Here is a 24,548-nt window from a genome sequence, read left to right as displayed (position 1 = left end):
AGGTTGCCCACTGCTGTTGTAAGGGTATATTAAGCTCTTCATGCATGATATAGTGCTATATAACTGCTAAGTGTTACTAGCTTCTATAATTACTAGGGTCTCTACTCCCCGTTGCCATGCACCTACTAAAATTAGCCCTATGTAGGATGTACAAGCCTTTCCCTTGATGCTACACAAGTGCTCAGAAGGAGTTTGGAAGTATGGCTTCAATTTTGCTTCTTTCAATAGAATAGCTTGCAACCTTTTCCAGTTATTTCATATTCTGCTTATTGCAGAAAATGCAGCAATTTAAAGATAGCATTCAGTCTGCCTTCACTGTGAATTCTCCAGCATAATATTTTGACAGAATTCTTATGAATAAGTAATGCTATCAGATTCCTGCCTAATCAGGAAGCTAATCTATGCCTTTTTACAGGTTTTAACCAATGTAAATTCCCATCTTTTTCTCTTCTCCATTGTACTACCAGGAGACATAAATGGGATTACAATGACAAGAAAAGCTAAAAAAGAATAAGAAGGCATTCCATAAATCTTGACACATTTTCATAGATAATTTCTACAACACTTTCTCCCCATAATTATCCATGGTATTATTTCACTGAGTGTTACTAAGAGTTGTGGGCTTCTATAAATATGAGACCATGTTGTTAACTTCCTATAATTTTAACCCTCAATGAATTGTTAGGCTGAATTTATTTACTTGTGCATTTCATCTTATAGCCTCAGCTTTCCCTTGGGGTCAAGTAGATGATATACTGCATGCTTAATATCTTCAGAGACTACATGCATCTTTTCCAATGCCCTCTTGTGTGAAGTCAATAGTCAGCCAATGGAGGTTGGAGGATGTTTGGTGGCACCCTCTTGAAGCAAGTACAAACCTAACAGGCCCACATCTGATTGGCTGCATTTCAGCTTTGAAATCATGGCTCAGACCTGAGCATCTTTTGGCAGAGGTACAATATGGCCATAGTCCAATGAAAGTTAAAGAGCCTCGTGTGGCGCAGAGTGGTAGGCGGCAGTATTGCAGCTGAAACTCTCCCCACGACCTGAGTTCGATCCCAGCAGAAGCCGGGTCTCGGGTAGCTGGCTCAGGTCGACTCAGCCTTCCATCCTTCCGAGGTCGGTAAAATGAGTACCCAGCTTGCTGGGGGAAAGGTAGTCACGACTGGGGAAGGCAATGGCAAACCACCCCGCTACAGTCTGCCAAGAAAACGCCAGCGAAAGTGGCATCCCTCTAGGAGTCAGCGATGACTTGGTGCTTGCAAAGGAGGAACCTTTCCTTTTCCTTTCCAATGAAAGTTAAGCATAAAAGCACACACTTAAGTCTTCCACTGAGATCAATAGGATACTGGCACTGGTTGGATCTCTCTACACCTTGCTTTTCATAATGGGATTGCTGTGAAGGAACAGAACTGCTTTACCTTTTTGCATGTTATGGGTTTAAATCATGTGTGTGTGCATGTGCGTGCGCGTGTGCTGGTCAGTTTTTGCCAAAAAGTCAACCCCCTCCGTCTCTCAAAATACTAGAACCCAGGGTCATCCCATGAAGCTGATTGGTGGGAGACTCAGGATGATAAAAGAAAGTACTTCTTCACACAGCACATAGTTAAATTATGGAATTTGCTACCTCAGGATGTAGGAATGGCCACCAATTGAAATGGCTTTAAAAGGGGGTTAAATACCTGGAGGAGGACTATCAATGGCTACTAGTCCTGAAGGCTATGTGCTACTTCCAGTACCAGAGGCAGTAAGCTTATGTACACCAGTTGCTGGGGAACAAGGGCAGGAGGATGCTCTTGCACTCATGTCCTGCTTGTGGGTTCCTGGTTGACAGCTGGTTGGCCACTGTGTGAACAGAATGCTGGATTAGTTGGATCCTTGGTCTGATCCAGGATAGCTCTTCTTATTTAAAGATTATTGAAATTAGGAAGTTGGCTCAGGAGGCTGAGGGCTTGCAGGAGGTGAATGGATCCAGGGAGTCTGAGAAGAAGAGGGAAAAAAGGAAGTGAGCAGGAGGTTCAACAGAAGGTCAGAGAGACAATGAGGTTTGCAAAAAGTTTTACATGGATGTTGGTGCCAGAATGTCTGTAGAGGAAGAAGGAAAAACAGGTTTACAGCAAGCAACTAAAGGTCAGGAGAAGGAGATAGGAATTTAAGGCAAAGGTGAACAAGAAACTAATCTTCTAATTGGTTGGAGAGGGGAAGGAGCAGGCTTTTTTTAGATATAAAATGTGAGGAAAAAGTAGGGATGTACGAAAGTTCCGCCACGGATCTCGGGGAGGCCGAATGCCAGCGCATTCGGCCCCCCAAAAGCGGTGGCGGAACGGCCCGCCCCCCCGGGACGGGACTTAACTTGGGCAGATCTTCCTGGCAGCAGCGGCTCTGGCGGCGGTTCGGCGGCAGCGGCGGCCGGTCTTCCGACCGGCTGCCGCCGCCACCATTTCCAGTTAAAAAAAATGAACAAACAAAAAAAGTGATAGGCTACGTAAAGATTTACGTAGCCTATCACGGCTAGATTTTAAAAAAAACACCGTGATAGGCTACGTAAATGTTTACGTAGCCTATCACGGCTGACTTAAAAAAAAAAAAAAATGCACGTATGGAAATGGCGGCAGCCATGGCTGCCACCATTTGCGTTCCTTATTTTGGCACGTCTTAGTCTACGTAAACATTTATGTAGACTAAGACGGCGAAAATAAGGGGAACGCAAATAGCGTAGACGCTACGCTATTTGCGTTCCCCTTTTTTCTGTCGTCTTAGTCTACGTAAATGTTTACGTAGACTAAGACATGCCAAAATAAAGAACGCAAATGGCGGTGGCCATGGCTGCCGCCATTTGCGTACGCGCTTTTTTTTTTTAATCAGCCGTGATAGGCTATGTAAACATTTACGTAGCCTATCACGGCTGACTGCAGGGATGCAAACGGCAGCGGCTATGCCCACTGCCATTTGCGTCCCTGCTAGCCAGCGGCCAGATGTCCGGCTGCTGGTGGAGCCAGCTGGCGGCTCCGCAGAATTGCTGCGGAGCACAGCCGGCTCGCCAGAATTCCGGGGGGAGGGACGGAACGCCTCCCCCCCACCATCAACATAATCCGCAGAAAGGTAAGTCACTTTCGAACATCCCTAGGCAAAAGGCAGAAGGGAGAGAGAGAGAGACAGAGAGAGAGACAGAGAGAAGCCCAGAGTCCTATAGGGAGGAAAGAGCTGATGAAACTGGAGAACTGGTTAAGAGAATGTTGGAGCCAGGACAGTAAGATATTGGTGGGAAGGGACTTGGATAAAATAGGGACACAGTCTAGTTAGGTTTGGTGGATGTGTTTATTATCCCTGCTTATTATATTACCCTATTTGCATCACGGATGCAATGAATATGAACTTGAGCACGCTCCGGGAGAGAGCGCAGGACAGGAAGGCCTGGCGTGCTATGGTCCATGGGGTCACGAAGAGTCGGACACGACTGAACAACAACTATCTCTGTGTTGTATTGGTCTATTCAGAGATTTAAAAAAAAAACCTTTTTCTTATTAGCATTTTTTCAGGAAGCTTTTAAACTTTGTTGTTTAAACTTTTCGGTCTCTTTTTGTTGGGTTACCCACCTCACATCTAATAGCCAATCCTCATCACTACCTAAAAGTGGACATTTGATACCCAAGGAGGTTGGGTGAAGGTGGCCAAAAGAAAATATTTCCATCTGGTGGCAGTGGAAAAGGCCACCAGAAGGGAAGGGCAAAAAAGAGTGGGGCACACTATGTTGCTGGGGTTCCCTTCCACACATGGAACACGGCATCATTGGTTCATGATAGGACCACTGGGCCATTTTGCTAGTAATAATTAAATGAGAGAGAGCACCTGGTATGGAGAGATGGAGATTAAATATCATTATTTCTTTTCTTTCTCTAAAGAAAAGATTATGTACATAGTAAAAGAGTTAAGTCAGGGTAACTTTAAATAATGGACCCATGCTGGAGAGCATCAGTAACTTTAAATAGATGGAACAGCAGCAGAGAACGAAAGAAGGTCAGAATGACCTGAGATAACAGTGCAAATACATATTCTCCAGTTACTGCACAGTTGAATTCTACTTTTTTATTGACCTAACAGCTGTTTGTGGAGGTGTGTACATGTTTATTGCTATATCTTTTCAGTCATCCAAAAGGTTTTTTCCTTAAAAGCCAAATGCAAGAAATCAAATTTTCTATAAATCTAAACCTACCAACAGTATGAAACTATGATACCACAGAACTGGGCCCCTGGGGACTTTTCAGGGTAGCCTCTTGTTCTGTGAATAATAATAATAAAAAAACACAGCTGTATTTTTGACCATTTTATATCTCATTTTTTGTTTCACCTAACATGTAACATCATGACTTCCATGCCCTAGTGATCATCTCTCAGTCTCTGTTCCCCATCCAAAACATGGAGAGCGAAAATAAGAGACTTACCTCACAGAAATTGTGACAAAGAGTCTTGAACAGAGCAATAGAAATGGACTGGACTAAACTCCAAGTCCATGATGAACATCATCCAAACCACTGGCTAAGGCCAACTTCTGCACTTTTGGAGGCCATTCTATATGTCAGACAGGGACCAGAAGTGTATACAGCCACACAACATGATCTCCTCCCAGATGGTCAAGCTCTATAATAAACTTAGTGTCACCTAGCAGTAATGGGGAATGTAAATCCAGGCATAGCCAGAATGTTATATGCAAAGTCTAAAAAAAGAGGTTATTCCAATCTCTTACCATTTGAAAGCGTTTTTCCTTCCCTTGCAAGGGACACATCTTAATCAAAATTTAGTAGGACCACAATGGGCTAAATGAAACTGCTTCAGTGTCTGGATCTAGGCTGTGGGACACCAGCTGATAATATCTGAGATACGGATATAAAAGAGAGGTACACATGTCCCCCTCCATGCATTGAATAAATAGGTGAAGGGGATTATGGGGCTGCACAGGCTAGTCCCATCCACCAATGTCACCACAAACCACTGCCATGCTCCCCCAATGAGCATCTATTTGATGTTCATCAGGGGAAGTGTTCTGCATGTTCAGAGTGACATGAGGAAGGATTCTAATTTGCCAGGGCCCCTCTTTGCATGTAGGAGTTGTCTGCATGTACACCTGTATGCATGGAGAACTCCTTCTATGGACATTCATCAGGGGAACATGTCAGTAGTGTGCAGCAATGACACTGAGTGGGGCTAACCCACGTAGGCCCATGGCCTCCACTGCATGTTCATTCATGCATGTGCCCCCTAAAGCAGGGGTGTTTAACCTCTTCCAGACCAAGGGCCAAATTCAATGTTGGAGGAGCTCTCGGGGTTGGGTAGCAGTGGAGGTGCATGCCAGTGGTGGGTGTGGCTGAAGATAAAGGGGTGGGATCAAGACACTAAAGCCCAGCATATTTTAGCTTGAAGCTCTTACTGCCAGCAACTAAGCCTTAGGAGAGGCATTTCAACCTTGGTGAATGGGGAAGAAATCCTGTGAAAGCCAGGAAAACAGCCAATGATCGGCAACTGCAGAGGAAGCGGAAACCTGGTGATGTGGGGCAGTGGGCATGGCCATCTAGCGAACTCTAGAGGGCTGAACTGGGCCGCCAGATTGGCTGGATTTGGCTTCTGGACATGAGGTGCAACACCCCTCTCCTAAAAAGTTGCCTCATACTGAGTCACGCCATTAGCCTATCTTCCTCACTACTATATTCTCTGACTAGCAGCAGCTGTCAAGTAGACATCTTTCCCAACTCCTCAAGCAGAGATCCTTTTAACAGGCTGCAAATGGCAGCAATTAAATATAGTTGTGCCACATACGCATAGCATGTGGCTTTGGCCCTGGTAAAACAGTTGTTGCTGAATGTTCTTTTCCAGGGAAAGAAGAAAAGCAACCTGCAGATCCATGCTGCCGTAGCTTTGTTGCTAATTTGTTTATATTATAAAGTGACATTTTCCTTGACAAAACTGACACCCACAGAAAAAAAGCCAGGAGTAGATGTGCCATATAGTTGTTGGCAGTCACTTGATTTTAACAGTAGGATGAATGATGACTATGCCTATTGCATTTTGGTTCCATAATAATCCTTTGTGTAAACTGCAGATAAAGACCCACAGAAGCCTCACAGACTCATAGGGTTGAAAGGGGCCCACAAGACCATCGAGTCCAACCCCCTGCTCAGTGTAGGAAGCCTGATTCCCAGGAGGTCTCCCATCCAAGTACTAACCAGGGGTGACCCTGCTTAGCTTCCGAGATCAGAAGAGACCAGGCACAGCCAGCTATGAAAAGGCAACAAAGAAGCTAGCATAAGTACATTCTGGTGAGTTTAAGAATAATAATAGAAGGCAATGATATTCTTTTCTATATGATGGTGTCTGTAATAGTTTAGTACTTCGCTGAATTTTTTGAAGATGCTGTATAGGCCTGAGCAGTCGGTTCTTCAGATGAATGGAATCACTGGGACAAGTTTATGGATAGTAATCAAGTAAGGAGTGTCCTTCAGTGCTTGAGTATGATATCAGAACAACACCCAAGTCATGAGAGGGTGTGCTAAGGAAAGGCTGAGAAGGTTACAGCCACAGTCCAGATTGATCCAGGAAATAGAAAGAGCCCCATGGCGGTGTGTGCAAGGTGTCTGAGTGAATACAATACTTTAAGTAGTCCCATCTAAATTAATGAGTAACTGATTTATGGCTCACACTGAACTTGACACTGACATTTTATGGCCTTGAACATGTCACTATCTTTCAGCTTCACATCCTCTTCTCTGAAATGAGAATAATAGTTGGTAAATCTGGCAAACATTTGCCAAAGCGGTTGCAGACCACCATTTTACCATGCATCTGCATGTGATGAATAGCAAAATTCTCCTGACAGATAATACAGACAGCCACGCTACCTCAGAATAAGGTAGCTCACCACAAGGGGAAAGCCTGGCCACCTACATGGGTTCAGAGTGGGAACTTGTGAGCTGGTGTTGCATAGTGGCTAAGTGACTGGATCAGGAAGTTTCCATGTCTAATCTCTCCTCTTTGATCAAATTCAGTTGGTAGACCAGCAAACCACAATCCCCCACTCACTGACCCAAATCTTTAATAAGGAAAAAAAATCTTATGAGGTTGGGCTTTTTTAAAAACATGAATTGAAACAACCTATGTATGTGAAGCACACTGAACGTGTGCTAAATGCTAAGTGGTAGTAGCGTTACCACAATGGTGTATCCTTGAGGGTATGCAAGTCATAGGCCCTATTCTGCCAAAGTGTGAGGAGAGCTGACTGCACTTCTGCGGCTTATCAGTAATCTGGGGAAGCAAGGGATTGTGTTCTCTCCACCCTGCCTTACGGATAAGCAGCTTCCCAAGTGGGTTCCTGCACAGCACGGTAACATCCCTTGTGGTGAATGTCCACCAGCGTCCTCTCTCTCAGGATTGTTGTAAGGGCAAGCGCAGTAGGAACACAGGAAGCTGCCTCCTACTGTGTCAGAACATTGGTGCATTTACACTGCTGAAGTGGTATATGTTGAAGTGTATATGTTGAAGTGTATATGTTGAAGTTACTCTCCAAGGGGAGTCCAAAAATTCTTGCTGCTATGCTGATCCACATCAATAAACCAGTTCTAGTAATTTTCATCTTCACCAGGAGCAAGTCTTTTGTAAAGCTAATGGGTCTTACCTGCCCATTCAAAGCTACACTATCCCGAAATCCCTTTGCATTACAAGGAATGAGATATTGTTGCTGAGGAACTCCATTTCTCCCCAGCTCCTGTGAGAACTGCAGCTAAGCTTAGAGGAAACAGGGGATTCTGACTGGGGTGGGAGATAACATCAGCATCCCTGCTAATAAAAACAGTCCCGGTGCTGCATCCCTGGAGCCCTGGCTCCACTATACCATTGTTCATTCATTGTCGGGATTGACTGATAGCAGCTTGCCAGGGTTTCAGACAGGATTCTACCTGGAGTTGCTAGGAATTGAGCCTGGAACCTTCTGCATGTAAAGCTCTACCACTAAGCTAATAAATGGACTTACATAAGCAACACAGACATGTCCATGCTCCCAAGCAGTGTACAATCTAGAATAAGCGGGGGGGGGAACCCAAAGGAAATTAATTAATTAATTAATCACATTTTTATACCACCCCATAGCTGAAGCTCTTTTGGGGGTTCAGAAATGAGAGGAAAATGCTGGCAAATACCATTACTCTACAAGATATTTTTAAGACTGTAGTCCTACGGATTTCGTTTTGTTTCATTCTTTTCATTTATTATATTTCTATACCGCCCCACAGCTGAAGCTCTCTGGGCCGATTGTGCTCCTGATAGATGGAGAGCTCCAAGATTGGCGCCCCACATCTATCCTACGCCCTACCAGCAAAAGCCAGGCAGGGCAGGAGGAACAATTTTGCCTCCCATTCCTCCTCCTCAATTTTGTTTTAATGAACCTGTCTCACTGACTTACTGGCAGTGGGGGGGGGGGGCGGCAATGGAGAGAGGTAAGGATCCTGTCTTCTCCTGTCTCTTCCTCCTCTGCCTATCAGAATGCCCCCTTTCCTCTCTCCCTGTTGTCTTCCAAGGTCACTGTTGCAACCTCAGAAGAGCAGCTGCTGCCGTTCTTTCCATGCTGGCTACAGGCAGGGGCAGGGGAACACCCTAATATTGGATTACCCCTCCTGAAGACATAGAAGTGTCTACAGCTTCAGGAGGAGGAAATCTGACACATCTTATGGCCCCTGGGATGCTCTCCTAGGTACCATAGGATTGCTCTGTAAGTTAACTTTAACCTGGCTTTGGAAAATGGAAAGTTCTAAAAGGTGGGTAAGCCATGGTAGTAATAAATAATAATATTACTAGTGCTGTGCCAAAAAACATTCCCCATATTATTGTTTACCATTATCATTCAATTTGATAGAAAAGAAATTGCTTTTGAAAAGAAATTCAAAGGAGAAGAAATTTCAGAGAAATTCTCATAGGCTGGGGTTCTTGTGCTTACCTTATGAGGTGGCTGAGGAGTGTGCATGACTGTCCTGTCTGTCATTGTATAGGAATCTCTGTGGCAGCCTGTAGCCTCCTCGGCTTCCCACACTTCAGTCAAAGCCATCGTGAGGAAGACATCATAAGGTAATTCCTTCCATGGGGCTTTTCAATTCAGGAATGGCAGGTGGCCTGGGAGGCTGCAGAGCAATGGAAAGCTGTGTACTAGAGAGAGAAAACACACACAGCACCCTTGGCCACCTCGCAGTGATTAGGTGAGCTAAAAAACCTAAAAGAAATTTCAAATTCTGCCTCAGAAAAGTGGAAGCCTCAACATAGTTGATGCTGTTGCCACTTGCAGGAGCAGTGCAATAAACTGAAAACACTCAGAAAATAACAACGAACCTGTCCTACAAGCCCCACCATTAGTGAGCCCTATCTGTGAGAAACTGTTGGAGAATTTCTCCTCCCCTAGGAGAAATTCGGTGAAACTGTCCGCCCAATTTCTCTGTCCACAAATAAGCTGGAGAATTTTGAGTAGCCATTTGCACACAGCTCTAAATATTACCCTGAGGTTTCAAAATCATAATTGGAAACTACTGTAGAAAATGCATTATTGAAATAAATAAATAAAATAAAGCTAACTGATAAGAGCCCCTTCATGGATCACTGCCTTATTGTGGCAAAGGGGCTTGCGTAACTCAGTGAAGCCATAAGCTATGCCATGCAGGGCCACCCAAGACAGACAGGTCATGGCAGAGAGTTCTGACAAAATGTGGTCCACTGGAGAAGGAAATGGCAACCCACTCCAGTATTCTTGCCAAGAAAACCCCATAGAATGTATCACAAGGCTAAAAGATATGATGCCGGAAGATGAGCCCCTCAGGTCGGAAGGTGTCCAATATACTACTGGGGAAGAGCAGAGGGTATTTCCAAGTAGCTCCAGAAAGAGTGAAGCGGCTGGGCCAAAGCCGAAAGGACACTCAGCTGTGGATGTGTCTGGTGGTAAAAAGAAAGTCCGATGCTGTAAAGAACAATATTGTTTAGGAACCTGGAATGTAAGATCAATAAATCAAGGTAAACTGGAGGTGGTCAAACATGAGATGGCAAGATTGAACATCGACATCTTGGGAATCAGCCAACTAAAATGGACAGGCATGGGCGAATTTAATTCAGGTGACCATCGTATCTACTATTGTGGGCAAGAATCCCTTAAAAGAAATGGAGTAGCACTCATAGTCAACAAAAGGGTGGGAAAAGCAGTACTGGGGTACAATCTCAAAAATGATAGAATGATCTCAGTATGAATCCAAGGCAAACCATTCAACATCGCAGTAATTCAAGTCTATGCCCCAAACACTGAGGCCGAAGAAGCTGAGGTTGATCAGTTCTGTGAAGACCTACAACACCTTCTAGAACTAACACCAAAAAAGATGTCCTCTTCATCATAGGGGATTGGAATGCTAAAGTAGGAAGTCAAGAAATCACCGGGATAACAGGCAAGCATGGCCTTGGTGTACAAAATGAAGCAGGACAAAGGCTAATAGAGTTTTGCCAAGAGAACACACTGATCATAGCAAACACTCTTTTCCAACAGCACAAGAGGCGACTCTACACATGGACATCACCAGATGGTCAATATCGAAATCAGATTGATTATGTCCTTTGCAGCTAAAAATGGAGAAGCTCTATACAGTCAGTAAAAACAAGACCTGGAGCTGACTGTGGCTCAGATCATGAGCTGCTTGTTGCAAAATTTCAGCTTAAATTGAAGAATGTAGGGAAAACCACTAAACCATTCAGGTATGACCTAAATCATATCCCTTCTGAATATACAGTGGAGGTGAGGAATATATTTCAGGGATTAGACCTGATAGACAGAGTGCCTGAGGAACCATGGACGGAGGTCTGTAACATTGTTCAGGAGGCAGCAACTCAATCCATCCCAAAGAAAAAGAAATGCAAGAAAGCCAAGTGGCTGTCTGATGAGGCTTTACAAGAAGCTGAGGAAAGAAGGGAAGTGAAAAGCAAGGGAGAAAGGGGAAGATATATCCAACTGAATGCAGAGTTCCAGAGAATAGAAAGGAGAGACAAGAAGGCCTTCTTAAATGAACAATGCAAAGAAATCGAGGAAAACAACAGAATGGGAAAGACTAGAGATCTCTTCAAGAAAACCAGGGATATCAAGGGAACGTTTTGTGCAAAGACGGGCATGATAAAGGACAAAGAAGGCAGGGACCTAACAGAAGCAGATGAGATTAAGAAGAGGTGGCAAGAATACACAGAAGAACTATACAGGAAAGATCTGAATGTCCCTGATAGCCATGATAGTGCGGTCACTGAACTTGAGCTGGACATCCTAGAGAGTGAAGTCAAGTGGGCCTTAGGAAGCATTAATAACAACAAAGCTAGCGGAGAGGACAGTATTCCAGCGGAGCTATTTAAAATCCTAAAAGATGATGCTGTTAAAGTGCTGCACTCAATATGCCAACAAATTTGGAACACTCAACAGTGGCCACAAGACTGGAAAAGGTCAGTTTACGTTACAATTCCAAAGAAGGGCAACGCCAAAGAGTGTTCAAACTACCGTACAATTGCGCTCATTTCACATGCCAGCAAGGTTATGCTCAAAATCCTACAAGCTAGGCTTCAGCAGTATGCGAACCGAGAACTACCGGAAGTACAAGCTGGGTTTCGAAGAGGCAGAGGAACTAGAGATCAAATCGCCAACGTTCGCTGGATCATGGAGAAAGCAAGAGAATTCCAGAAAAATGTCTATTTCTTCTTCATTGACTACGCTAAAGCCTTTGATTGTGTGGATCACAACAAACTGGCAAATTCTGAAAGAGATGGGGGTACCAGACTACCTTACCTGTCTCCTGAGAAACCTGTACAAGAGTCAAGAAGCAACAGTAAGAACCAGACATGGAACAACCGAGTGGTTCAAAATTGGGAAAGGAGTATGACAAGGCTGCATATTGTCGCCCTGCTTATTTAACTTATATGCAGAGATCATCATGAGAAATGCCGGGTTGGATGAATCACAGGTCGGAATTAAGATTGCTGGGAGAATTATCAACAACCTCATATACGCAGATGATACCACCCTAATGGCAGAAAGCGAAGAGGATCTAAAGAGCCTCTTGTTGAGGGTGAAAGAGGAGAGTGCAAAAGCTGGTTTGAAACTCAGCATTAAAAAAACGAAGATCATGGCATCTGGCCCCATCACTTCCTGGCATATGGAAGGGGAAGAAATGGAAGCAGTGACAGATTTTTATTTTCTTGGGCTCCAAGATCACAGCAGAGGGTGACTGTAGCCATGAAATTAAAAGACACATGCTCCTTGGGAGGAAAGCTATGGCACACCTAGACAGCATAGTAAGAAGCAGAGACATCACCTTGCCGACAAAGGTCCATCTAATCAAACCATGGTTTTCCCAGTAGTAACGTATGGCTGTGAGAGCTGGACTATAAGGAAGGCTGAGCGCCGAAGAATTGATGCTTTCGAACTGTGGTGCTGGAGAAGACTCTTACGAGTCCCCTGGACTGCAAGGAGGTCAAATCAGTCAATCCTAAAGGAAATCAACCCTGAGTGCTCATTGGAAGGGCAGATACTGAAGCTGAAGCTCCAATATTTTGGCCACCTAATGCGAAGAGAAAACTCTCTGGAAAAGACCCTGATGCTGGGAAAGACTGAAGGCAAAAGGAGAAGGGGACGGCAGAGGATGAGGTGGATAGATAGCATCACTGATGCAATGAATATGGACTTGAGCACGCTCTGGGAGAGAGCGCAGGACAGGAAGGCCTGGCGTGCTATGGTCCATGGGGTCACAAAGAGTCGGACATGACTGAACAACTGAACAACAACTGATAAGAGAGCATGACAAGAGGGCTTCAGCCCATTTTTACATTGGTGCAGAAAAACAAAACAAAACTATATTGAAAATACTCAGCCACAATTTAGCTTAACATTATCTGCACTGACATATACAAATTATCCATCTTCCTTCAGGGTTTCTTGATGCTTCCCGTCCCTACACACAGTTGAGTCATGTTCTGTATATACCTGACGACAATACTGACGAAGATGCTTGACTCAGTCTTGTTCCTTAATCAAAATGTAAATGTTCTTCACAGCCATCAGAACAGCACCCTGCAGCCACACTGATGCCAGCGTGGCACTCCAAAGAGAGGCTTGCCAGGGAAATGGGACCAAAAAAAGTGCGCTCATGCATTTTTCTTTCCTGAAAGTGAACTGCGCGGAGCTTTTGTCTCAAAGTTCCTGAGGTGGCAGCTAGGGATGTACAAAAAAAAGTTACTTACCTTTTTGAAGGGTGACATTCGCGGTGGGGGGGAGGCGCTCCGTCCCTCCCCCCGAAATTCTCTCTGGCCAGCTCCGCTCTGCGGAGATTCCGCAGAGCCGCCGGCCGGGGCCGCCCACAGCCGGACACCCAGCCGCTGGGCAACCTGTAGGGACACAAATGGCAGCTGCCATAGCTGCCGCCATTTGCGTCCCTGTATTTTGCTGTGATAGGCTACGTAAGTATTTACGTAGCCTATCACGGCAAAAAAACAAAACAAAACAGCAAACGGAAATGGCGGCTACAGCGGCCACCATTTGCGTTCCCTTTTTTTTTTGCTGTAATAGCCTACGTAAATATTTACATAGGCTAAAACGGCAAAAAAAAAAGGAACGCAAATGGCGGCCGCCGTAGCTGCCGCCATTTGCATTCACTGTTTTTTTGTGGTTTTTTTTGCCGTGGTAGGCTACGTAAATACTTACGTAGCCTATCACGGCCTCTGCAGGGACGCAAATGGCGTCTCTGCGTTAGCTGTGATAGGCTACGTAATTATTTACGTAGCCTATCACGACTATGATGAGGAAGTGAATGGCAGCCGCAGACGCGGCCGCCATTCACAAGTCAGTGCGGACGGCAGCAGGTAAGTGCTCCGTTTCGCGCACCTTTCGTGGGGTGGGGGGGCGGGGGGCTTTGTTCCACCACGGATTTCGGGGGGCTGAGATTGGTGGCAGAATTCTCTGACATCCCTAGTGGCAGCCAAGTTTTCTCCTTTGAATATCTTTGGCTTCGCATTAGACGGCAGCTCTGTGTATAATGGAGTTTTATGTCTGGGAGGCAGAGTCACCCCTTGGAATATCTCTGTCCTACATAGAGGGAAAGCAAGCAGTATATAATATTATCCCATTCATTTCTAGAGAGGAATGCAGGAGGCTGGTTTCCTTCGGGGCTGGAAGGAGGAGGAGGTTGTGGGGGGGCGGGGAGGGAGGTTCTTCTAAAGAATGTAAAGCTTTCGATTTACCCATATCCAGATGGAGCTGTGCTGTATAAACTTGATCTAGCTTGTATAGATAACATACCAGACACACTGGGATTGGAAAGAGAACAGAGTGCTGCATTACAAGAGATGAGTTGCTGTTGTTCTTTTACAGTGCAAGCTGGATCATTATTATCATCATTATTATTAATTTATTATATACTCACAATATTTATATACCATTCTCATTTGAAACAAATCCCAAAGTGGTTTACAAAAGTCTAAAAACAAACAAAGCAAAAGCGATCAGCAAAAAAGGCTGCACATCTAAAGGACTCACAGCAAAGGCCTTGAACAGGGACAATTAACATATATAATTTTAATTTCTTAATTAAATCAATAATAATGCACATGCAATAATTTTACATGCATAACAGTTCACTTATCACTAAAACAATAAAACAGAGCACAGCTGTCTCAAAGTTCTGTCTTTAGCTTGAGTCCACAGCAGAAGTATAAATAAAACTTCTCTGTGAAGCTTGATTTTTCTGCTGGCCGAAGAAAGAAAACAGTCTCTACTCAGTTCACTCCAGCTCCACAGCAATCTTCTCAGGGTGGATGAGTCCAATAACACAGGAGCAAACTTTGTAAATAGCCCTTTATACAACATAAAAGAACATAACAACAAGGAACTCATCATGCTTGAAAAAAAAAATCATGACTCATTAAAAAAAATTCAAAAGGAAACCACCCTACTAACCTGTCTCAAGGGTTCAGGGTCCTGCAGGGAGAAGAAAGCAAGCTTCTTCCACGCTGCAATTTTGGTAACTGCCTAAAATGGTGGCCACTCCCCATCTCACTCCCTTACTGAGCATGTGCAGGAATATTCCCCCTCTGAAATTCTTAAAGGGAAAATATACCAGGGGGTTACGTGCACGCTGCACACACACGCGCAAACTGGTATCATGTTGTTGTTGTTCAGTCGCTCAGTCGTGTCCGACTCTTCGTGACCCCATGGACCACAGCACGCCAGGCCTTCCTGTCCTGCCTTCTCTCCCGGAGCATGCTCAAGTTCATATTCATTGCATCGGTGACGCTATCTATCCATCTCATCCTCTGCTGTCCCCTTCTCCTTTTGCCTTCAGTCTTTCCCAGCATCAGGGTCTTTTCCAGAGAGTTTTCTCTTCGCATTAGGTGGCCAAAATATTGGAGCTTCAGCTTCAGTATCTGTCCTTCCAATGAGCACTCAGGGTTGATTTCCTTTAGGATTGACTGATTTGACCTCCTTGCAGTCCAGGGGACTCATAAGAGTCTTCTCCAGTACCACAGTTCGAAAGCATCAATTCTTCGGTGCTCAGCCTTCCTTATAGTCCAGCTGTCAGCTCACGGCTGGAGGAAAGCTAGATCAAACATATAAATTTTCAATAAACACCTAAAACATGCCACTGTTTGGGGCCTGACATACCTCAGAGGAGAAATCATTTCGTAGGATGGCCGCCACTGCAGACAAGGCCATCACCATGTCGTGGCCAAATGGGAATCTCTAGGCCTCAGCACAGACAGCAGGGCCTCCCCTGAACACCATAGAGGCCTGAGGGATTGGTCTAGGAGGAGACGTTCCTTGAGGTAACCTGGGCCTGAGTTGTAAAGGGATTTGTATACTAATGCCGAGATCTTAAACCAAGCTCGGTAGTACATGGGCAGCCAGCGTAGATCCTTCCAATTCTGTATATACACAAGTGCCATGCAGACATCTTTAAAATGAATGCAATTCATGTGTGGAGGGAGCCCTGGAATCACCACAACAGGTCTGGCCTCCATCTTCCATGTTTCAATCAGGCTTTGTGCACAGAGCTTCTCTACATAACAGCTTTTGTAAAAATCCAAGAGATAGTTCCAATGAATAGGGCCTGTAGCTCCAGTGGTGCAGCTAGGGCAGGACTTCTGGGCAGAGGACCAGGTGTCCATACTCCAGGGGAGCTCCCAGAAAGAGGCAAGTGATGGAAGCAGTGGCAATTGGGTCAGGCAGCAACACCTGGGCTGGCATCAGCATATCGAGGACCCGTCGGGGCTGATGTTGCTCACTGAAGCATCCTTTCTTATGTTTAAAAAACATTTTATAGTCAGGGGCCAGCTGGCTGAGCACGTATATGATTGACCACAGATTTATTTTGTTTACTTTAAATATATATTATCCTTTTCTAAAACAAAATGGTGTTTATTCCCAAGAAAACATGTTTAGCATTAGGGAAGCAGAAGCAAATAGGGATGTCGCGAGTGTCCAGTTGGGGCTCGAAGCCTGGTGAGAAGTTGCTGGTTCAGCCCCCTGGACACCAGCTCGCTGACCTGAGCTCATGCCCGACTTGCAGTGTGCTGAGTTGGGCAAGAGTTAGGGCGCCTGCTCCCTCAGCCAGGAGAGGGGAAGAAGGCAGCGCCTCTCCTTCCCCCATTCTTGCTACAGCGGCAGTGGCGCGGGACAGGCTGGTCGTTTTCTGTACGTTTTCCTGGCCTTACAGAAAATGACCAGCTTGTCCCTTGCAGCCGCTGCTGTAGCAGGTGGGGATGGAGGGAAGAAGGAGACACCTATCCTCTCCCCCCCCCACCTGCTGGAGGCCAGGGCGAAAGGCTGGGGGCTGGCTGCCCAAGCCCTTTTCCTTGCGCCAGCCCTTGACAGCCGGCGCACAGAAGAGGGGCGACGGTGGCACCCCAGAGCTCTCTCCCTGGCCTCCTCTAGAGAAGGGAAGAGCGAGAGGCTGGGGGTGGCTGTGCCGAGGCCCTCTTTCCCCGCACTGGCCTTTGACAGCCGGCACGAGGAAGAGGGGCAGCCTGCGCAGCTCACAGGCAGATAGGGCTGCGGGAGCTGCGGGGGGCAGTTTGTCAACCTCCCTGGTCCTGGACGGAGATGGGCTCATCCATACCTAGAAGCAAACTGCATTCTATTCATGTAGTCATGATGGTGCTTTGATTTAAGCGACTTTAAAGTACAAACTGCACATGCTCAGAGTATATCATTTTTAAACAGGATTGGCCATTTTTCTTTCCCATCACAGTGGCGGACAACTGCGGGAGGTCCGGGTTTGGATGCCAGGCAAAGACCATTTATTTTCCCTGGCCTTTTAAATCTTGTAGTAGCATTTAACCTTGTTAATACTTATTTTGAGAGAAAATATGTTGAGAAATACACATTTAAATGCGCATTTAAATGCAATGTTCCTGTGGATTATTAAAAATTCACAGATGAATGTGGAAATGGGACAGAACCAATTTATGGAAAGTTTGCACGGACTGGAAATAGACTGATATGCACATTCCTACAAGTTTAAGGGCCTGTATGTGGTCACCCACCTCATCTATGTTGGGAATATTACAACCTGATCTGCAAGTTGCAGGAAGGGGGCAGTGTTGCAGTTATCTAGTTATTGCATGGCAATTTGGGGCATAGCTAGCCTTAGAATCTCTATAGCCTACAGTGCTGCTTCCTACTCCTCCCCTCCCCCCCCCCCGCGCCTTCCACCATTGCTGGGAGCACATAATGTGCTCTCCCTCCGTCCCTCCTTCCAGTGTAGTAGAACAAAGAAATGGACTGAACAAACTCTTCCTTGAAACTGTAAGCTGTACCTGCATATTATATGCAAGAATATTGTGGGTAAACCATTTTTGTCTTTGCTTCATCAAAGAAAGGTGTGGTGTCCTTTTTTTTTAGCCTTTGTGGGACTGATAAATGCTCATTCTGTTCTGCCTTTTATTCTTACTCTGCTAACTGCCTTTTTACCAGGAAGCAGCAATACCAATTAAATCCCATCAATCCGGGGATGAGCAACTTCAGGAGGTTGAGTGTCCCCCACCCCACCCAGGCCTCAGACTGCCAGGTGACACAAAACTGATTTTTAAAAGTATGTGTGTAGATAGATAGGTAGATAGATAGATAGTGTCGGTAGCACTACAGAGCAAGAAAAAGGTCAAATTTAGGGATGGGGGAGAAATCCTTCACGGACCCCAGTGAGGCCAGATTCAAAAGAATCCGGCCCCCCAGAGTCCGTGGAGGATCGGAAGACTTACCTCCGCCTCCTGGAGAAATCCTCGCTGGCCGGATCCTCCCTGCCAGCTGGCTCCGGAGTGCCAGCGATGTGGCCGCCATTGCCATATTGCTGGCTGGGCAAATTAACTGCGGCCGCAAATGGCATCCCGGACGCCATTTGTGGCCGTAAAGGCCTTAGTTTAAGGTAAATGCAACCGTAAATGGCTGCATTTACCTTAAACTAAGGTCTTTACGGACGCAAATGGCGTCTGGGATGCCATTTGCTTCCATGCTTTTAATTAACGCAATAGGCTACGCAAATATCTGTGTAGCCTATCATGTAAAAGTAGGGACGTCCTGCTAATATTTTTTAGGGTCTGGGGGGTGATGGGGGCTGCATGCAGCCCAGTCCCATACAGGTTAGATTTCTTGTGTTTGCTAACATTTAACGCCCCCCCCCCCCCGTAATTCCTCCTCCAGTCCTACACAGGCCTTGATGGATGAAGTGCATCTTTTCAAAACCACAACACTCAAAGCGCTCCACTAATCACACCAAGGCTAAACAAGCTCATGAAACCCGTTTATTCAGCACCAGACAGAACCATCTCCTGATAGATATCACACAAAGGGAGGCTATAGCACATGCTGTTATTTAAAGAGCAACTCAGGAATGCCAAGTACAGCAGCCCATCAGATCATCAAGAACCCTCGGTATACTGGAATGAATGTGTCTCTGGCTTAGATTGCTTTAATGACACACAAGGTCACTGGAGAGAAGATAGCCACTCTTACAACCACAGAATAATTTGTTCATGGCAAGAGCTAACACGTTGTCCAAAATCAACATGCAAGCTACAATGAAGATGTAAATAAAGAAGAAAAGTCTGGAGAGAGAATTATATCAGAGTCTGAGTCAAAATGCCCCAGAAGCAGCCAGCGACAGGGAACAGCAAACAGAGAAATATTAAAAGATAGATTTGTACTATGCCCTTGTTTTCAGGAACATGGGACAATCTCATAGCTACTGTAATGGAGTCAGGAACTCATTCTTTTCCTTATGATTTGCTCATTTTAATTAAATCAAGTGCTGATAGAAACTCTGGGGTAAGTGGAGTGGAATCCTGGACCAGGAGGAAAGAATTGCATGAGGTGCACCCAATGGATATTTGACTTTTTCAAATCAACTGAGACCCCAATGCTTTCAAACCCCAATCTCATCCTCTCAAAAGCGGGGTGCCATGTAGTATGAGGAGCTGCTGGTTGAGAAACAAAAGTCCAAAGCTACCCCATGTGCCTAAAACTAGTAGTGTCCTGGTTTCTTCCCTCCCCCCATCCCCTGTGTTTCCAGGTTTGCATGTCAAAGATGGTCAGATGCTCAAGGTTGTATTATCCCCCAGGTTCCAAGAGAGCATTTCCCTCTAATTTTATGACTGCTCACTGCAATAGAAGACACTGGGGATGGGGAAAAATACGGCAGTTGATGAAAAATCACTCTCTGAAATAGTAAAGTAGGTTGCATATGGATTAGGGATGAGAAGCAGTGATTTTCAAGCTTGCCTAAATTCTCCAAAAAATTACTTTGGAGTACATTTCAGGTCACTCCCATTTTCATTTTTGACCTGTTTTTTGACTTGTCCACATGGGGAAAGTGGGCATTTAGAATGGTGGAAGTGTGCATTTTTGGGTATATTTTTCATAAGTGCGCACTTCTTTCCTTCCATTGACTAAAGTATTAAAATGTGCGCTTTGGGGAAAATATGCATTTCAAAGTGCTGCTGCTGTTGTTTTAAAAAACACACCATATGTTCGGAATGCAGTTTCAAATTTGGGAACTTGCGAACATTTCTTGAAGAAAAAAATACAGTTATTTTTTGCGTTCCTGTTCGGGATTGCAAATGGAACACGTGCATGACTTGGAAACAAAATAAAATTCTGGCACATTCCAAGTATATACACACTGATTGGGCACTAAAACAGGGATGTGTCCTGTCTTAAGGTATCCAAGACAGGAGTGGATTCTTGTTGATGGAGGGGAGGAGGAGTCTAAAGTATGCAGCTGCAAAATTAAGGATTTTTTTAAAAAACCCTTTGTGTCCCCCCACTCCACAAAAAGAAAGAAAAATATAGGGATGTACGAAAGTCACTTACCTTTTCGCGGATCTGCTTCGCAGTGGGGGGGGAGGTGCTCCGTCCCTCCCCTCAGAATCCTCGATGGGGGGGGAGGTGCTCCGTCCCTCCCCCCGGAGTCCTGCCTGGCTGGCTCGGCTCCGTGGGGATTCCACGGAGCTGCCGGCCGGCTCCACCAGCAGCCGGACATCCGGCCGCTGGGTAGCAAGGACGCAAATGGTGGCTGCCATACCACCATTTACCAAATGGTAAATGTTGAATACCAAACCGCCGTTTGCGTCCCTGTATTCAACCATGATAGGCTACGTAAAGACTTACGTAGCCTATCACGTCTGGGTTAAAAAAACACACAAACACGTATGCAAATGGCGGCGGCTACGGCCACCGCCATTTGTGTTCCTTATTTTTCGTCGTCTTAGTCTATGTAAATATTTACGTAGGTTAAAATGGCGAATCAAAAAGGAACGCAAATAGCGCCCACTACGCTATTTGCGTTCCCCTTTATTTCCGCTGTAATAGTCTACGTAAATATTTACGTAGACTAAGACGGTGAAAAATAAGGAACGCAAATGGCGGCAGCCGTAGCCGCTGCCATTTGCATACGCGTTGTTTTTTTTAACCCAGACGTGATAGGCTACGTAAGTCTTTACATAGCCTATCACGTCTATGTAAAAAAAAACATGTACGCAAATGGCAGCGGCTACGGCTGCCGCCATTTGTGTTCCTTATTTTTCACCGTCTTAGTCTACGTAAATATTTACGTAGACTATTACAGCGGAAATAAAGGGTAACGCAAATAGCGTAGTGGGCACTATTTGCGTTCCTTTTTGATTCGCCGTTTTAGCCTATGTAAATATGTAAATATTTAAATACGCTGGCGGAGCCGGCCGGCGGCTCCGTGGAATCCCCACAGAGCCGAGTCGGCCGGGCAGGACTCCGGGGGGGAGGGACGGAGCGCCTCCCCGCCCCATCAAGGATTCCGGGGGGAGGGACGGAGCACCTCCCCCCCACTGCAAAGCAGATCCGCGAAAATATTTACGTAGGTTAAAACGGCGAATCAAAAAGGAACGCAAATAGCGCCCACTACGCCGCTGCCATTTGCGTACGCGTTTTTTTTTTAACCCAGACGTGATAGGCTACGTAAGTCTTTACATAGCCTATCACGTCTATGTAAAAAAAAACACAACACAAACAACCAGACTGCAAATGGTGGCAGTGGTGGTAGCCGGTCGGAAGACCAGCTGCCGCCACCGGAGCCACCGCCATCCAGAACATCCGATCCGCCCCAGGTAAGTCTCGTCCCGGGGGGGATCCGCGGGGTGGCAGGCCATTCCGCCACGGATTTCGGGGGGCCGAATGCACTGGCATTCGGCCTCACCGAGATCCGTGGTGGAATTCTCTGACATCCCTAGAAAAATAGGGGAAACATTTGTTTGCAAATGAGCAGTTGGTGGCTTCTGAGGGATGAACAACAGCATTTGAGTGAAGTGCACTGGCACAGGTGAAGAAACATGGGTGGGAAGGAAAGGTAAGAAAATGATCAAAATACATTGCCTCATTCATATTCTGCTCACCCTCACAATAGGTTGAAGGGAAAGGAGGTTGAGTGGATTGCAAGCAAAGAGATCATTCCAGCTAGCTATTCCATTTTGAAACCACAGCCCATGCAAGTCAAGGTGTCATTTTCAATGCTATCTGTAGTGTTTGCACATTTTTTAAAAGGGGAAACACAACATTACCAGAACATCTGGAGTGTTTATGCACAAGTTTCATTTTTTATTATTTTAAATTGTATTTTAACAACAGCAACAAAACCTAGAGCAAAGGGATATAACAAAAAGCATGTCCACGTTTCTGAACATGCATGGAGGAATAATTCTTTTTTATTATTATTATTTTAAACATTTCTTGGCCACTTTTTCAGGGCAGAAGCCCTCCCAAGGCGGCTTACAGCAAAAAAATTCATAAAAACAGTTAAAATATTAAAAGCTATAAAAACAATAAAAACAGCAATAAAAGCCAACAATAAAACCAGCAACAATTTCAACGGCAGTAACAGCAATAATAGCAGTCACAGCAAGAGAAGCTCATGGTAAAGTAATACGTTTTCAAGGCCTTCTTAAAAGCCTGCAATGATGGAGCATGGCAGACTTCCAATGGCAACTTGTTCCAAAGGTGTGGGGCCACTGCAGAGAAGGCCATCTCATGTGTGATCACCCACCTGACTGCTCTCACGGGTGGTCAAATGAGAAGGGCCTCTCTTTCTGATCTTAAAGCTCAGGCAGGCTGATATGGGTGAAGGCGGTCCTTCAAGTGCCTTGGTCCCAATCCGTTTACTTTACTTTGTAAAGTAAGTTTATAGCATCTGAGGAGCTCAGAAAGAAAAAAAAATGATGGCAAGGAAGTTTTGGCAAAGATTAGAAGGGTGGGAACGTGACCGTTGGCTTCGCTGTTACATATATTTGGAAAGCTGAGAGAAAGGACAAGTATGGGCTGAACCAGAGATCAGTTTCAGAGACTTAGGAATGAACACACACACACACACACACACACTTATTCTAGGGCAATGGTATGAGGATGAACTGCATCCAGTGGTATGAGGATAAACTGCAGCTATTACATGATTGTAGTTTATTTTATGTATAAAAATGCAATTCCATTTTCCTGGGCCTGCTGCAGTGGTTATTTTGTAGGCCTTCACAATTAATTATCAGTCACTGGGACACTGCAAAATTGTAAAATATAAGTTTAATGAGAAATTACACTTAGCTGCAAATTAGCATGTAGCCACCATTTTGAAATGCAAAGTTGAAGGTGTTTGCATGCTTCAATTTTGGCAGATTTTGGATATGCTAACCAGCTATCATTTCTGAGTAGAAAAATGCTTCTATTACATTTTTGCCCAGGTTCCATGCTTTTCCACCTCCCATATTTCTTTCCTGCATAAAGAAAGAGTTGCATAAAGTAGACAACAGTCCATAGGGAAGAGGAAAAATTCATAAAAATAGAATGATAGGGAGCAAAATTATAAGAGGAATACAGATGGAAACACTGTATATTAAGAAAAAGAGAGAGAAGAAAATAAGGCAGTGGCAGTTAGAAAACTGTAGATAAGGTGTCTAAGTTTTGACAACAGCAATTAATAACAGTCAGAAAACAAACTGAAGAAATTAAATCAGGAGATGAAAGACCTCAGTGTGACTGCACAAAAAGAACCTCTGAGGAAAAAATGTTCACAACAAAGAGACAGCTAACCATTTTGGAATATAGAATAAAGTGAAAGAATGAAAGAGAACAGAATAGAAATATGTTTATATAACAAAGAAATCGAAAAAGAGGAAAAAGAAAATCAGGAACAAATCAAAGCCAACAATATGGTGTTTCTGTTTCTGTTGTTGTTTTCAAAGTGAGGTGTTCAGTTCAAGTATGGCTGGCTGAGGAATGCTGGGAGTTGTAGGTTTTTTCTTGTCTAAACATGCATAGGATTGTACCCTAAAGCATAAAAAAGTTGTTCACAGAACAACCAAAAGCACACAGACACACTTAGGGCGCAATCCTATCTAGATAGGTGGCCACCTCTGACCTCGGAGGCAACCGCCTATCCAAAGCAAGGCAGGAGAGGCATGGGGGGATTGTTCCCTCCGTGCCTATCCTGCCTTGCTTTTTCTGCTAGACAGCCGATTTCAGCTGTGTAGCCGTGGGGGTGGAGGTGGGGGTGGGAGAGGAGGCTGCTGTACGACACAGGATGTGTCATTCTTGTAGATCCACTCTCCTTGCCCAAGAACGCCCCCAGCCTTGCCCCTTTTCAGCTGCCCCGCACTCCTCTTCTGAGTGTGGAGGATAGGGCTTCTCCACACTGCCTCCGAGGCAGTGCGGATGTGGGGGGAGGTTGTTTTTCCAGGAACCGACTTCGGAGCGTGGGCTCCGAGGTCAGTTCCCAGAAAACAGCATATCCTATGGCCGTCTAGCCGCTGTCTAGCAGCCGTAGGATTGCTGCCTTATAAATCAAAACAAGATTGTGTTTAATTTATAGTGAAAAAGGAACCTCTGGGATATTTTTTAAAAAAGATAAATATACACACTATGATTTTTTTGTTTTGTTTTCATAGGTTTACTTGTTCTATATAATGTCACTTTCAGGTCAGTTTTCAACATTTGAAATCTAGACTTG

At 45.0% G+C, this 24,548-nt stretch overlaps 1 long non-coding RNA gene across 1 annotated transcript in view; it reads left to right on the top strand.

Moving 5' to 3' along the window:
- The window catches only part of LOC146347815 (uncharacterized), a 95,500-nt gene that overhangs the window by 63,882 nt on the left and 7,070 nt on the right, over window positions 1-24,548 (top strand). The window contains exon 3 of the long non-coding RNA XR_014790428.1: window positions 9,030-9,105. This is a non-coding gene — a long non-coding RNA (uncharacterized LOC146347815). The remainder of the gene's footprint in view (window positions 1-9,029; window positions 9,106-24,548) is intronic.

This window comes from Heloderma suspectum, chromosome 4 (genome assembly GCF_057233095.1).
Source record: "Heloderma suspectum isolate Gila_16-S chromosome 4, 16-S_ref, whole genome shotgun sequence".
Taxonomy (NCBI): domain Eukaryota; kingdom Metazoa; phylum Chordata; class Lepidosauria; order Squamata; family Helodermatidae; genus Heloderma; species Heloderma suspectum.
Note: the sequence above shows the minus strand (reverse complement) of the source record. Positions and strands in the feature narration are given on the sequence as shown.